Below are 16,145 nucleotides of genomic sequence, written 5' to 3'. Positions count from 1 at the left end.
AACCTGTCTAGGAAGTCACGTAGGACATCATTGATGAAAAATTGAAAGGCAGCCGGAGCATTGCATAAGCCGAACGGCATTACACAATACTCGAACGAGCCAAAGCGAGTTCGGAAGGCTGTCTTCCACTCATCACCTGGTCGAATACGAACCAAGTGATAGGCGCCACGCAAGTCGAGCTTAGTAAAAATTGAGGCAGAGCGCACTTGATCAAGAAGTACTGGGATTAGAGGTAAAGGATATCGGTTCTTGATGGTGATGTTATTGAGAGCTCTGTAATCTATACAGGTGCGCAATTCTCCACTACTTTTCGGCACAAAAAAGAGTGGAGAGGCTGCCGGGGACTTGGAGGGCCGGATAAAACCATTTTTTAAAAATTTGTCTAGGTATTCGCGAAGATGAGTGTTCTCTAGTTCGGTTAGGGCGTAGATTCTACTGCAGGGTATCTTGGCACCAGGCACTAGATCGATGGCACAATCGTAGTCCCTGTGTGGAGGAAGAGTTTCGGCCTTTTGCTCACAGAAAACATCCTTGAAATCTTCGTATATGGTTGGTAAGTCTATGTCTTGTTCAGCAGCTGTGGAGACATAAAGGGCAGATGCAGAATGCAGGAAAGAACTTGGAGAGTCCTGTAGGTCTTTTTCTGAAGAGCCACAACATTCCTGTTTACACCAGGGAGAGGGGAAATCAACGGAACGTTCTACCCAGTTGATACTTGGATTGTGCAGAGTTAGCCAGGGGATACCCAGGATAACTCCAAATTGCGGTGCATCTATGACATCAAATGATATAGTCTCTTGGTGCTTTTTAGAGCCTACGTTACAAACCATAGTGATGGGGATGGTACAGTGGGTGATCATTCCCGAAGTTAGTTGGGTTCCGTCAACTGCGTAGACAATTTCGGGTTTTTCTTTTACAGTTGTAGGTATATTGGTCTTTGCAATAAACTTAGAATCAATGAAATTTCCGGTGGCACCAGAGTCTATCATTACTGCTACCAAAATTCTTCTCAGATTGGGTAGACTAAAATAAACGTTCAAGGTGAGATGAGGCACTGTTAACTGTAAGGTGTTTGCGACGGATTGTTCAGGAGGGGATAGCCAACTCGAAAAAGTCTCCTGATCCAAATTCGAGTTTTCTAGTTTTCCGACTTAACTTCCTTTTTGTCTCTAGACCAAGAGTTCTTAGGTTTAAGTGAGCATTCTCTGACGAAATGTCCCTTTTTTCCACAGTAGAGGCAAAGACCATTTTTTCTCCGAGTTTCTTTTTCCTCTGAAGTTAGGGGTTTTCTCAGGCTTCCTATTTCCATGGGCTCAGTAGTTTCTTGGGCATTTGGATGTGATCTGTCCCTTGCCCTGGAAAAGATTCGAACATCTGTTCTCTTCCTATCCCCTTTGCGATCAGCTACTCGATGGTCCAAACGAAGACTAAGAGCAATAAGGTCAGCACAAGTTCGAGGTTGAGGGTCAATTGGTGCTATGAGGTCCTTCAACTCTTCTTTTAGCCCTTGATAGTACAGAGCAGCCCTTTTAGCTTCAGGCCAATCAGTCTCGGCTATAAGACGGTTGAATTGTGTGAGATAGTGAACTAGCTCCTTGTTTCCTTGTCGTAATTCTAGTAGCTCTCTATCGGCAGATCCTGTTATTGTCCGTCTATCAAAAATTCTTTCAAATTCACGCTTAAATTGCACCCAGTTATACAAGAGAGGATCATCAGCTTGCACCAAGGGAACTGCCCACATAGCTGCGTCACCACTCAGAAAGGAAATCAAGAAGGCTATTCGAGATTGAGCATTTGGAAATGAAGCTGGTTTTACCATAAAATGCAATTGGACCTGCGTTAAAAAGGTCTGGAATTTGTTTGGTTCCCCTGCGAACCTCTCAGGTTGGGCCAAAGGAACAGTAGTAGGAACTGTAACAGACACAGAAGGTGATGAACTAGATACATTTGCTTGTTGACTTAAGGATGGTACTGAATCCAGACGTGATTGTAAGTGGGTTACCTTATTGGCTAAGGCTGCCGTTTCAGTTCTACTGGCAGTTAATTCTGTCTGTAAATTCCCAATCATAGCACACAGGTCATTCATGGTGGCATTCATTTGGATACTGCTCGGGAGGAATAAAATTCGTGGGCGGATTATTCTGTCAGGGTCTTGATTATTAGGTTCCCTTGAATTCCCCAGGAACAGTTCCCCAGAACCCTAGGAAAACACTGTGTGCTAAAAGGTTTCTATTTCTTCTAGTAGTAACACTAAACCAAGTGAACCCCTTTTCCTTATCCCAAGAAAAGAGTTAGTGTAGGCCAGATACGAAGGGTCTCCTCAAAAGAAATAATTAGAAACAAATATCATCCTGCTATTGAAGCCAAACAAAGATTAGGTTTCCAATATGAAATATTTATATTCACATAATCATATTTAGATTCATATTCAGATAAACATGATGTTGCAGGCATGAAGTAATAGCAAGAGTTACACCTTAGATTCGGTGAGAGATCAAGGATTAAAACACACATTCATAATCATTAAATAGTGCACATGAAAAGTACTCAGAAAAGGTTACACTGTTGTCATCACAGTTTAGCACAATGCACAAATCGGAATGAACTTGACTCTACATTCAAGCGTCATGAAATAACATTTTTGGTTTCCAATATTCAGACAAATGAAGCCCAACTGAAGTTTGAAACTAAATCAAGGTCCTTTCGCCTTAAAACACTGTTCGTTCGAAGTTTCATCAACACGGAGTAAAAGACTAGAAGGCAAGTCAATTCAAAGTCATTGTTCGGAAATACGAGCGTTCAATGTTGTTGAGGAAACGCCCCTCGAGTCTCAAAGAAATCGCCAGCCGGCAACTCAGAAGAACAAAAAGGATCAATCCTACCTGCATCTAAGACAAGCGGATATTCGTGGTAGTTTACTACCATTTAGCAGGCAGCGGGAACAGGAACTGCAGCGAAGACCTCTCAGGAGCGAAGACCGGAGAGAAGACAGGAGACCTCCGACCTCGGGAAATCAGGAAGGATAATCCGCACGATGTCCTGGGCGTGGCCCCTTTTATAGTCCTAGCCGAGATACAGGAGCTGTCGAGGGAAAAAAGACCTCGGCAGCAAATCCAAAAACGGAACCATAAGAAACAAGCACTGGCAAAGCGGCTGGCAAAGCGGTAACACGCGAAGGGCATTTTGCCAAGTGAATCAGCAACAAGCATTGGCGGAAGTTATTCGGAACACAACAATTTGGGCATTAACCAAAGAGGAGGTAACAAGCATTGGCAAGAGGCTGAGACTGGCAAATAGAGTCAAACAAGCATTGGCAGAAAACAAGGAAGGTGCTAAGAACCCACACCTAACATACAGTATAAGAGTCAAGGACAATAATGCAAGCAAGACAGAATGTCGTAGTAATAAGCCATGGATCCTGACAACCAGCCGCCGATATTCGGCCACAGTGGCATCGATCCTCCGTTGCCGGGCCGCTCTAGCCAGCTCCTTCCTCCTTGTTCGTTTGGAAGGAGAACCTATATGAAGAAAGAAAGACATAGTCTGTAACCAATGCTCCTTAAGATTAACTCAATCATTCAGCAGAAATTTGTGTTGCACTACAACTAGCAACTTGCAAACGCATTACATAACTATTGAGGCCAGTATCTATCTAACCTCACACTTCTATGAACTATGAAAGTACACCAGTCTTATTCTTCTTCTTGTCTCTTGTTTTGGAAAATTGGTACGTTATCTTCTGCAAGCCGGCATAATGCCAGCGCAGTAAACTTGTACCCGAGAAAAAGAGACGCACGCCATGAGGAGTGACCTAGACTTGCGTTGCGTTACTGTACCCGTCCAGTACATGCAGGTGGTGAAGCTCTTACTTTTCTATTACGGGTGGCACTGAGAATACTCTGTTACAACTCAAGGGCTACTGCTTAATTAATTTAACTTTCACCCTACAGTGGAAATGAGTACTAGAAATGGAAAATTGAAGAAGATAAATAATCTGATTATCTATCACTTCACATGGGATGTTTTTGCTTATATATGGGATGACTTTAGGTGCTTTGCTTTTTATTGAGTGACCAGTGATACATCCACACATGAATGACTGAGTACTACTAAACTTATTAAGAGAGGTAGGGAGTGGCCACCGTAATAACCGGATCTATGCAGTGCTTGCAATACAAACTACTGCTACTATTGATGGTAGTATTTGGACAAAATTAAAAGTTCTTTTCCTTGCCTTTCCTACACTGGAACGGACGTGCGGGTGCAGTGTTACATGCTCTTCAAAGTTACACTTAGTTCATCCACTGACCGTCTACTCTCTCTAGATCATGGGTACTGACAAACTTTCTCTCAGGGGCTACATTTACAGTGTAGTTTGGGGCCGAGGGCCGCACTGGTGGGGGCGGAGTCAGAGGGGGCGGGGCTAAAGCAAAACGATAACTTGTGACCATGAGGTTGCACACAGGTCCCTGCAGCAGATGCCCTCACCCACTGAGCCACCAGACCCAGCATTTACATACATCTCTCTCCCTCCTGCTCTCCCTCCTGCCCTCCCTCTCCATCTCTCTCTCCCTCCTTCCCTCCCTCTACCTCCCCCTCTGTCATCTCACTGTGTGTGTGTCTATCTGTGTCAGCCTTCAGCCCGGGTTGAGACCGCTTCCTCAACGCGCACACACAGACAACAACACCAAAGTACTTAACAGGTCTTTAAAAGACCATTAACATATTATTGAGGCTTTGTTTGTTGTAGCGCCCCTGCTTCTCCACCCTAACAATCACTGCTTGCCCGGCCCCACAGAGCAGAGGCTTTGTTCTATTTCACCTCTTTGTGGCCTTGCATCTCCACTCTGCTCTGTGGGGGCCAGGGGAGCAGTGATTGTCAGAGTGGAGATGCAGGGGCGCTAACAGGTGAAATACAAAAAAGCCTCTGCTCTTTGGGGGCCGGGGGAGCAGTGATTGTCTCCAAGGTCTGCGCACCGCCAAGGAAGGCTTGCCGGGCCACCACCGGCCCGCGGGCCGTACTATGAGTACCCCTGCTCTAGATACACATATGCTATCTAAGAGTCAGATAGCAGCATGATCCAGGTATATGGACACATACAGTTTCTGTGTCACCCACCCAGGCTGTTGTCCTTCCACCCATCATTGCTTCATCATTCACCCAGCCATGCATCTCATATTCTTGCCTTCCCAGCTAGTCTTCAATCTCAATAAGTAAGGAATATATAAGAGCTTACCTCTGGCCGCCACCACCACCGTCTCAACTCTCACAGCCGCCGTCTCCTCCCCCGGAAGAATCGCCCTCCGCCTCCGTGTCGAGCACCACCACCTCCACACTGGCCCCGCCACCAGATGTTCCACCTACAAAGTACATTTAGAATGTTAGAATAAAGCACTCACTAGTCTTTGGTCTAGGAATGAAGACATGTGAAAACAATGTAATTTGTGACTGTCTACGTTAAAGTTAAAAAAAATGTCCCTTTTTCCAGGGAAGGTTGTCTTGCTGCACTTTTTGGCACAACTGATGAAGGCTGTTTTTTTAACACGCACCATTTTTCTCCACACAGACAGAAGATGGACTTCTAACAACAAGATCAAGTTGAAACCAGGTGAGAGCTCGGCTCGACCACAAGAAATGTCTTCAATTAATCGTCAGCACTAACCACTTTTCCATTATCAGTTAAACGTTTAGTTTTATTATGACTTCATTTTAATAAATGTGTTTACTTTTAATAAAGCTTAAATACAATCTGTGTATTTTGGTCCAGACTAGAGTGACTGAGCGAAAGGTTTTGCAATTTTTGCAAGCATGAGTCCAGATAGAACACTTCAAAAGACATTATGGACAATCCCAGAGGACTGCACTAAGTTGATAGAGCTATTGCTGACTAGAATCATGGGAGTTTCGCCAACCGTGCAATCTTAGTTAGCTACACAGACAGACTAATAAGAATAATCTAGTAATACCACAGGGAGTCATAGTAGAGGCAGGATAAGAATTTAGATACAGTCTACAAGAAGAGCAAAGACAATTTTGAAAAAAGTCAAATGAGGAACGCTAGGAAAAATAGGTACTAGTCTAAAATGAAAACTTACTGGGGCCAGCAGAGGAGCCCTCGCCTGCCCGATCCTGGCCCTGTTGAACAGCATCCGCCGCCTGCTGCTCCTGTGTCCTCCTCTCGCCCCTGGGGGGAGCTGACGTACAACATGAAAGAAAGAATAGAAAACATGGATGATTGTTGCTTGTCAATGTCAACCAAATCAAACATTTCAAAAGAACAATAACAAAATATTTCCGTGAAATTATATTGATTAGGGTTAGTTTTCATTTATTTGCGGACCTGTGACTTCGAAAGTCACGTAACTCACTAAACAAAGTACTGAAACGTTCACCTAGGACTGGCAGGCAGCAGTCCGCAGGCAAGACGCAAAGTGACAGACAAACTCCATTGTGATTTCAGTCAGATCAGTGACAACACTAACAGTTGCCTGCTACATTACCAGTCATTTAAATAGTCAAACTATCAATCCACCGCCACTATTTTTCTTATTGTCAGGGGTACAAAGGAAGGGGCAGATTTAAGCCCCTTGCGGCTCTTTTGCGCCGTTCTTGCGTGACTTTTGTGACGCAGCAGCTAAACAAAAAAGGGCGCCATGGTGCGGCGTATAATATTATAACAACCTGACGCATTTGGGAGATGCATCCCGTTATAAAGCCCTGCGCCATCAGGGGGCGTTCCGGCGCAAGGGAGGGCATTCCTGCGCTGGAACACATCCTAATAGTGGCTGAGGGAAATCTACAAAATTTCAATCAGTCACCTTTAGGACAATGATGCGTCACACAAACCCTGCACCTGCTTGAAGCAGACGTACGGCTTGACCCAGCATTGGGGAGATAGGGTACCCCAGAGCATTGCTGGAGCTGCGCCATCGTTGCGACGCAACTCCAGCAGTAAAGCTTCGGTGACGTTTTGGGCCCATGGTGCGCCGCATTGCAAATACGGCGCACCATGTTTGGTGGTGGTAGCGGGCCGCACAATTAATGGCGCATCCCTGCTACTTTGCAGGGATGCGACGGTAATTGCAATTCTGCCCCTTAGGGGCATACTTACTTACGCGTTCTGGCGCATCTCCAGAGATGCGCCAGATCAAATGCGTCACGCAAAACTACCCTTGCGACACGGCAGATGCGCCTCATTTACAATGCGGCGCACCCTGGCGCAAGGGTAGGCACTTGCGTGACGCATCTCGTCACGTAAGAGCGGCGCATCGCTGGAGTCACGTCGCCAACGCAATGCAACTCCAGTAATGCTCAGGGCCACCCAATACTTAACATGCTGTGTCAGTCCTTTCGCCTGCTTCGAGCAGACATAAGGAATTGAATTGACGTAGCAGCGTCGCAGAAGTGCCTGCGTTAAATCTTGTAGATTTCACGCAGGCAATTTTGCGAGGCGCACAGCCGCCGGACCGCCCACCCTGCGTACTAGGAACGCACCCATTGTGGTGCAGGCCCATGGCTTTATAACGTGACGCATCTCCCTAGATGCGTCATGTCGTAAATGACTTGCAGGGATGCGGCACGTTTACGCCGCTGTTGCGTCACGCAAGGCAACGTAAACGTGGCGCAAGGGGCTTGTAAATGTAATCTGCCCCCTAGTGTCTAGCATTACGCAGTTCTGTAAAGTACACTCATACATAATAGTTACTCAGGCCAATGAGACCACGAAATAGAAAACAAATAAGCATAGTAGCAACGCCACTGAGAAGGAGAGCAGTGCACCTGAAATGCACAGAAGATTTTGAAATATAATTTAACTACAATGTAATCGTCATCAGCGGCATTATTGGCTTGCTCCATGTAAAAAACAAATATTTGCAATACAACAACACAGAGCAGGAGAAAACATCATAGTAGTGAGTGATTAAATGGCTACTACTACTCACCAAGCCCGGGGATCTCCAAGCCGAGCTGGTCCAGCAGGTCGCGCTCGCGGTCCAGGAGGTCCGTCCAGCGATGGGTGACCTGGCTGTAGGTGCGCTGGACCCCGTAGAGGTGGGATATGGCCCAGCACACCTTCTCCCACCGCTTCCGGCGCTCCCGCATGTTGTAGCCGCCGTCCGCGATCCTGCCGCCTCCCGCGATGGTCCTGGGCAGGCGGCGCTGGACGAAGTAGACCAGCGCGCCCACTTCCTCCGGGCTGAATATCTCCCGTCGCGTCACCTGCTCCCCCCTCAATCTCCCGCATGCTGTCCTGGCACTGGGTCCAGCACTACTCCCCGCCGCCGCTGCGGCCCTCAAGTGCCTGGGCAGCTTCACGGCGCCTGGCTTGACCATGGTCTGGGCAGGTAAGGTAGGAAGAAGTAGAAAATTAAGAAAGAATAGGATAGGGAAGAAGAAAAGAAAAGAGTTTAAAAAAGTAGTTTAAAAGTAAAGAAAAATAGCAGAAAAGACAAAAATATACAGCTAGGAAAAGAGAGGGATAGATAAGAAGCAAAATCGTAAAAAAAAAACTGAAAACAAGCAAAGGATGGCAAAGATACCAAGAGGATTGAACACCATGCCCAGACACAGGAAATGAATGAAAAACAAGATGGCCGGCGCCCGTTCACGAGCGCGAAAGTAAGTTCGCGCGAGATTTTCCTCGCGATCTCGTGCGAACCTCTAGATTTCCCGCGCGATCTCGTGCGAACCTCTACTCGCAATGCGCTTACTGCGCGAGATTATACATAGCGGGTGGAAGCGGAAATACGTCACGCAAACAAAATGGCCGCGCCCGTACTCGACCTTGGGGTAAATTCGCGTGTTGCGCTGCAAGCGGCTCGCGAATACTGCAAAAAAACTCGCGAAACAACAAGCCGCAAAAAAATAAAATGCTCATTCGCACGAATTGGCGGCTTCCGCGGTCGGTTTCGCACGACGCCGCGCCCCGCGAATAGCGCGAAAAAACCGAAAAACGATTTCAGCAAAAGCAAAAGCAATGAGCAGGTGCAAAAGGTCAACCTCATGATTTGTAACGATTCTCTGTAGTGCTTCCTGAGGGGGCCCTCCAGAATTCGGTTGCCTGCTTGCAACTATTGTGTGACCCTGCTCTGACCTTAACTGTATGCCACAAAGGTCCTGATTTACAGCTAAAGGAGCAGACAAGCAGGTGCCAGGCTGGAACTTGAAATTCTTTCAGTGACACATTAATTAGCCCCTAATTCATTATTGTCAGTTGGGGCAGGGCAGGTGTTGTTAATAAACTAACCCCAAATTAATTCATGTCAGTTCAAGCAGGGCAGGTGGGCTTGCTTTCCCCCCCCCCATCTTCTACAGTGATGATGAACCAGAGGGTGGCATTGATGTAACAGAGGGTGGCATGGGTCAAAGAGAGGGTGCCAGTGGTGAAACAGAGGGTGCTGGGAGGCTGTGATGATGAACTAGACGTAGAAACAACATAGTCGCGACCGTTGCGAGCCGACAAGTAAGTTCGCAATTGCGAACTAGTACCAAATCCTCGCGAACTGGTAGAAACACTTGCGAACACAAAAAAAAAAAATCCGCAAATTCGCGAGAATTCGCGGATTTTGCGGATTGCCAATTCGCAAATCCGCAAAATTCGCGAACGCGAGATTCGCAAAATTCGCCCATGCTTACTAAATAAACCTCAATTACACATTTTGGGATAGCAATTTTTTTCAAGCCAGTGGAACAGCTATGGATACCTATGCAAAACTATCTAGATCACATATCAAAGAGTTTCATTTAACAGTATGTGTATAATGTGTCCAGGTAGATATGAATTACAAAACAAATGTTGTTAGGATCTCACCAACACTGTTCTACCATTAAGAAGCACATTTAACCACAGCAGAAGCAAAATCCAATTCCAGAGAATGTCGTTTTTTTAAATAGAAATAGAATCTGCATCATGAATCACATTCTGCATAATACCAATTGACTGTCACAGATTTTAAAACAACACTTTTATGTTATTTGAAGTTAATTTTCCTTTCTGCTAGGGATTTTCTACATCAGAGGGTGCTTCTGTGAGCTGTTTTAACTGTGTTTACTAGGGCCTGTGTACTTTGTTTTTTGGCCAGCAGAGGGAGTAAAGTGTTATTCAAACAGTATTGCTAGATTTCAAGTTAGTGAGGCCTTTACCTGCTGAAATCCAAAGTGTGGATTGAGCCTGTCTGTCTCCTAGTAGATTCTGAACAGGAGAAGCAGCTGCCCAGCCCCCACCCGCAGGCCAGCAGACCATTGGCTATTCAGCTACCAGGCAAGTCTGAGCCCTCCTCTCACACCTGCCATACCCCTTAAGGCCTTGCTGGGTGCACCTCAAATCATTCTCCTCCATCTTGTGAGTTGCAGCCTACCTGTGCCCCAGAGTGCAGTGAGCAGAGTCCAGGAAGTGTTAATGCGACAGACTAGTGCTGTCTCTTCCCAAGACAAAAAGATGTTTAAAAAACGATTTTCACTTTCTGTTTTTACTGTCTATGCTTGTGGTTGTTACAGTTAAAAATTGTAGTTTTAGCCTGCCTGTAATTGCATATTTGATCTTCTGTGTTGTGTTTAAACTTGCGGTTTTCCCTGCTCATGATTGCCACCATTTAGCGTGTTGAATTGTGGGATTTGCAGTCCAACCTCTGTAGTTTGTCCCTCTCATTTCTTGGTGACAATTCTGTTTTCCCTCCAAATTTCTCCTTTGCTCTGAGCTAAGACCTGTATGTTAAAACAGTGCACTCCAAGCCACCATTTTGTGTTTACAAGCCAGTGAGACCAGCCCCCTGCCCCTCCCCCCTCCAGCACCAGGGATATTCTACATCAGAGGGTGTTTCTGTGAGTTGTTTAAACTGTGTTTTCTAGGACCTGTGAACTTCGCTTTTTGGCAAGCAGAGGGAGTAAAGTGTTATTCAAACAGTATTGTTAGATTTCAAGTTAGTGAGGCCCTTACCTGCTGAAGTCCAAAGTGTGGATTGAGCATGTCTGTCTCCTAGGAGATTCTGAACAGGAGAAGCAGCTGCCCAGCCCCCACCCCCAGGTCAGCATACCATTGGCTATTCAGCTACCAGGCAAGTCTGAGCCCTCCTCTCACACCTGCCCAGGCCCCTTAAGGCCTTGCTGGGTGCACCCCAAAAAATGAGCAGAGTCCAAGAAGTGGTAAGGAGGCAGACTAGTGCTGTCTCTTCCCAAGACAAAAAGTTGTTTAAAAGCGATTTTCACTTTCTGTTTTTACTGTCTTTGCTTGTGGTTATTACAGTTAAAAATTGTAGTTGTAGTCTGCCTGTAATTGCATTTTTGATCACCTGTGTTGTGTTTTAAACTTGTGGTTTTCCCTGCTCATAATTGCCTCCATTTAGCGTGTTGAATTGTGGCATTTGCAGTCCAACCTCTGTAGTTTGTCCCTCTCATTCCTTGGTGACAATTCTGTTTTCCCTCTGAACAGGAGATGCAGCTTCCAACTCCGTGGCCAGCATCTTTGTCTGAGGTCGCTGGGACCTTATATGGTCTGCTAGTGGTTGGTACATGTCTACACTGATTGGTGGTTGTAACTGGTGTTTCTATTGGATTAGGGTAATGTCCTCATTGGTTGGGTATTTGAGGGTTCTGATTGGTTTGTGGGTATGTGATTCAATCATTGTAGGGTTGGGGCTATTGCTAGGGTTAGGATTTCTATTGGTAGTAGGGACTAGGGCTTCCTATGTTATTGGTTGTTGGGAATAGGGTGGGACTAGGGCTAGGGTTAGACCTTTAATTGGAAGTAGCAATTAGGGCTTCTGGTGTGATTGGTTGCTGGACTGTGTGTGGGACGTAGAGTAGGGTTAGGCTTTCTATTGGAAGTAGGGACTAGGGCCATCTGTGCCATTGGTTGCATGGACGTGTTTTGGGTCCACTGTTGGGCTATGGCCTGTATTGGATGTAGAGATCAAGGTTTTTGAACTGATTGGGTGCTTGGACTAGGGCTAAGATTGGCTGTAAGGTCCTGGTCTCCAAATGATTCTAGATTTTAGGGCTAGTATTGTGATTGGATAGTGTTAGGGCTAGGGTTCCCATTGGCTGAAGGGGTCACCTGATTACTAGGGCTATAAAAAAGGCCAGCCCGGACGTTGAGGCTAAGGGCAGAGAGGACAAGGGCAGTTGCCTGTTTGAGCCTGTTAAGGGCTGAGAGGGCAAGGGCAGTTGCCTGTTTGAGCCTGTTCGAGACTGGTCGGGACTAGGGCCAAAATGCTGCCCTTTTTCTCATTTAGCAATACCCAACCCACACCATCCACATCCACAGAGCAACAAACTCACACCAAATTTACACCACACACAACACTATGCACAGATGAATGTACCAGCATGCACTACAAACCCAACCATACCACATCTACACACCCTACTATCCCAACTACCACACATATTAACCTACAAACAGTACACAACTCTATCCTATACCACTAACCAATACACTCATCACTAACACAACACCAATCAACACCATACATAACTACATCCCATTCAGACTTACTCTCCCTGCTGTAATTACACCTAACAGACCACCTATTATCACTAACAGACATATATTCATTCTTCCATCAGTTGTCCAACAAACACCCTCCTCTCCCTTCTACCATAATAACACTAATGCACAACAAACACACTGCACACCACCACACTTTGTAACTCTTGCAACAAACCAGTCTAAGATAAACACTCTCATCTCTACTTCATTCTCTCCTACACACAACATACACTCTACTCATAAGCACATCACCACCCCCTCTATGTCGCAACCTCCTCTCACAAACAATACTATACAACCAAATCCATTACATGAAACATATACATCAGCACCCCTTTTCATTACTCCTCAAAAGCAAAAAATATCACACACACAAGCACAACAATATCTTCAAAGTGTAACACCTCATAACACTTACCATCACAAAATACAAACATATACCCACCTTTCAATCCATACAAAGGAACAAACTCCAATGCCAAGCTTTCACTCTTCCACCACACCTAACACAGATACAGCAATACAGCACCACTTTTCTAACCGCCTCTCATCTATTGGACAATTTAGAACATTACTACATGACCCACATGCTGCACCACCTCCCCTGACTCATACACCTTCCGCCTTGAACACATGCAAAAAATATAAGCAACACGCCCCACGTCACAACTTTGCTTCCCCATGTCTACTTCACAACAATGTTACACCACAAAAGCAACACAGCACTCCATCTCACTCTCAAACACCATCTCCAACACATACACATGCAATGCAAACCCATCAAAATGCCTTCTTAGCATGCTGGATGAGGAACACAATACAGAACAGCTACACTATTGCTATACTAATACAGCTAATACCAGCCCTAAAAATACACCTGCTACAAACCCACACAATACTGATTACTCTTCTACCAAACAAAGTCCTACTATCACCAAAGGCCACTCACTAAACTGTCTACTAATAAATGCTCGATACCTCTCTAAAAACAAGTATCACATTTACAACCTTCTCACAGATGCAAAACCAGACATACTAATCATAACCCAATCATGGTTGGGAGAAGATATGGCTCCAGTCTTGCATGAAGCCTTTCATCTAGGCTATCAAATAATCACCCAACATCATATAGCCAAAAAAAAGGAGGTGGTCTTGCTGCTGTATTCAGGCAAACAATACATATCACTAAAATTGACATCTCCATAAAGAATTGTGAGGCTCTTCTAACAAGTTGCAATCCTACACCGTCTTCCTCCTGTAACATCTTGCTCCTTTACAGACCTCCACCTAGCAAGGCAACATTCCCAGACGCACTTCTAGACACAGTTTCGAACCTGATAACAATACACTCCAACCTATGCGTTCTGGGTGACCTTAACATTTGGTTTGATAAACCCAATATGACCCCTCCAACAACTATAGTCTCCGGTCTAGACACATTGAACCTGCATCAGATTGTGCACAATCCGACACACACTGCTGGACATATGCTCGATGTCATTTTTGCTGACACTGAACTAGTTACTTTTCAAACTATAACTCCAGTCACATGGTCAGACCACCACTTGCTTGCCTTCCAACATAAAACAACGCTAAGCGACTCACCTAAAACTACCTTACATCCATCCACCTATCGGCCATGGAACAAAGTCAATTTGGAAAACTTGGAAACACAACTAACATCCAGTACGAATCTGGAAACCATAAATTCTGTTGAAAATCCATATGAGTGGCTACAGGAAGCTTTTGACAGCCTGATACCACTCAAAACCACACAACAGAACAAAAGAAAAAAGGCGCCGTGGAGAAACATAGAAATAAAAGACATAAAACAATAAATTAGAAAGCTGCAACATACCTGGCTCAAAACAAACATCAAACAAAACAAACTTCACCTACAGAAAATTAACAGAATATACAAGTCTGCTATCAAAAAAGCTAAGAAAAGGTACTATTCAGACAGAATCCAAAATGTTAAATGTGCAAATAAAGAATTCTTTAAAATACTCAATCACTTTTGCAAACCAAATTGCCTAGAAGGAACTCATCCTGTTACTCAAGATTTCACAGACAAACTGGCAAATCATTACACGGATAAAACAGACACGTTGGACTCGTACTTAAAACAGAAACAAAGCACCAATACTAACCCTTGTACAAAACAACCATCCAATAATGCTCTAATCAAGCCTCTCGGTTCCTTCCAACCCTTCTCAAATGATGAATATATGGACCTGGTCAAAGCAAGCAGGCCTGCTGGCAGCCCTTCTAACCCCTGTCCGCCACAAACTTTCAAGACAATTCTTTTAACAACCTCTGCTGCCACTCCAGTAAGAAGAATCATCAATAATTCCTTAACTGCAGGAATATTTCCAGAAGAACTCAAAAAGTCATACATAAGATTTTAATGAAGAAAACAAACTTGCACCCGCTGAAGCCTGACAACTACAGACCCATTACAAATGGACCGTTCCTGGGTAAACTGATGGAAAGAGCAGCGTTCGCCCAGATGTCACAATTCATTGAAGAGAATGACATACTTTCAGACTTTCACACTGGATTCCGTCTGAGATGAGGCACTGAAACTGCCCTCCTTGCCATCTGGCATAACCTAAAGAATACAGTTGACTGCAACGGGGTTGCTGCGCTACTCCTCTTGGAATTCTCAGCTGCCTTTGACACGGTTGACCATGACACTCTGAAACAAAGACTCTATGAAGCCAGCATAGAGGGAACTGCTCAAGACTGGATCGCGCCCTACCTTAGAAACAGAACTAATGTCATCCATACCCCACCTTTCTCGTCCAAACCGTACTCCACAAAAGCAGGGGTCCCTTCTATCATCTGGCCCATGCTTTTCAACATCTACATGAAGTCATTACCAGTACTGATCAATAAATTTCACCTCACGTGCTATAACTATGCAGATGACACGCAAATACTCCTTCAACTGGAACGCCTCAAAAACAAAATCACCAATGTTCAGCTGTCTCAGAGCCGTGGCTCAGCGGATGACCTGGAGCCATCTCAAATTGAATGCTTCAAAAACTGAAATACTCACGTGTGGCGATTGGAAACATTACAACTCGCTTGCCGCATGGCCTGAGGAACTGGGATCACTGCCCAAAGTATCGAAGGAAGTAAGAAACCTCGAAATGACCATGGACTTCAAGCTGTCGATGAATGCCCAAGTGGATAAACATAGCAAGATCAAGCTTTGCTACTATAAAAGCGCTGCAACAAATTTTCCCTCATTTAGGATTTCCACACAAGGTCCAAGCTACCATCTCCCTTGCTCTGTCCAAACTCGATTACGCCAATAGCCTCTACCACGGATCACCTTTTACGACGATGGAAATACTACAACGGATTCAGAACTCAGCTGCCAGACTACTCTTGCATATCAAACCACGAGACCACATCTTCCCTGCCTTGAAAGCCCTGCAATGGTTACCGGTTGCCAGAAAATCCACGTTCAAGCTGCTTTGTATCACCCACAAAAGCAATACATGGAATGGCACCACTCTTCATCAGGAATAAAATCTCCAAACACATTCAACAAATGAACCTCTGCTCTGAAGGAGCATCACATGTCAAAATCCCACCATACAAGAAAAAAAACATGGGTGGCACATCCTTCTCTGTTCAAGCAGCCAA

This window comes from Lissotriton vulgaris, chromosome 10, assembly GCF_964263255.1.
Source record: "Lissotriton vulgaris chromosome 10, aLisVul1.2, whole genome shotgun sequence".
Taxonomy (NCBI): Eukaryota; Metazoa; Chordata; class Amphibia; order Caudata; family Salamandridae; genus Lissotriton; species Lissotriton vulgaris.
The sequence above is the reverse complement of the archived record's forward strand: the minus strand, read 5'-3'. Positions refer to the sequence as shown.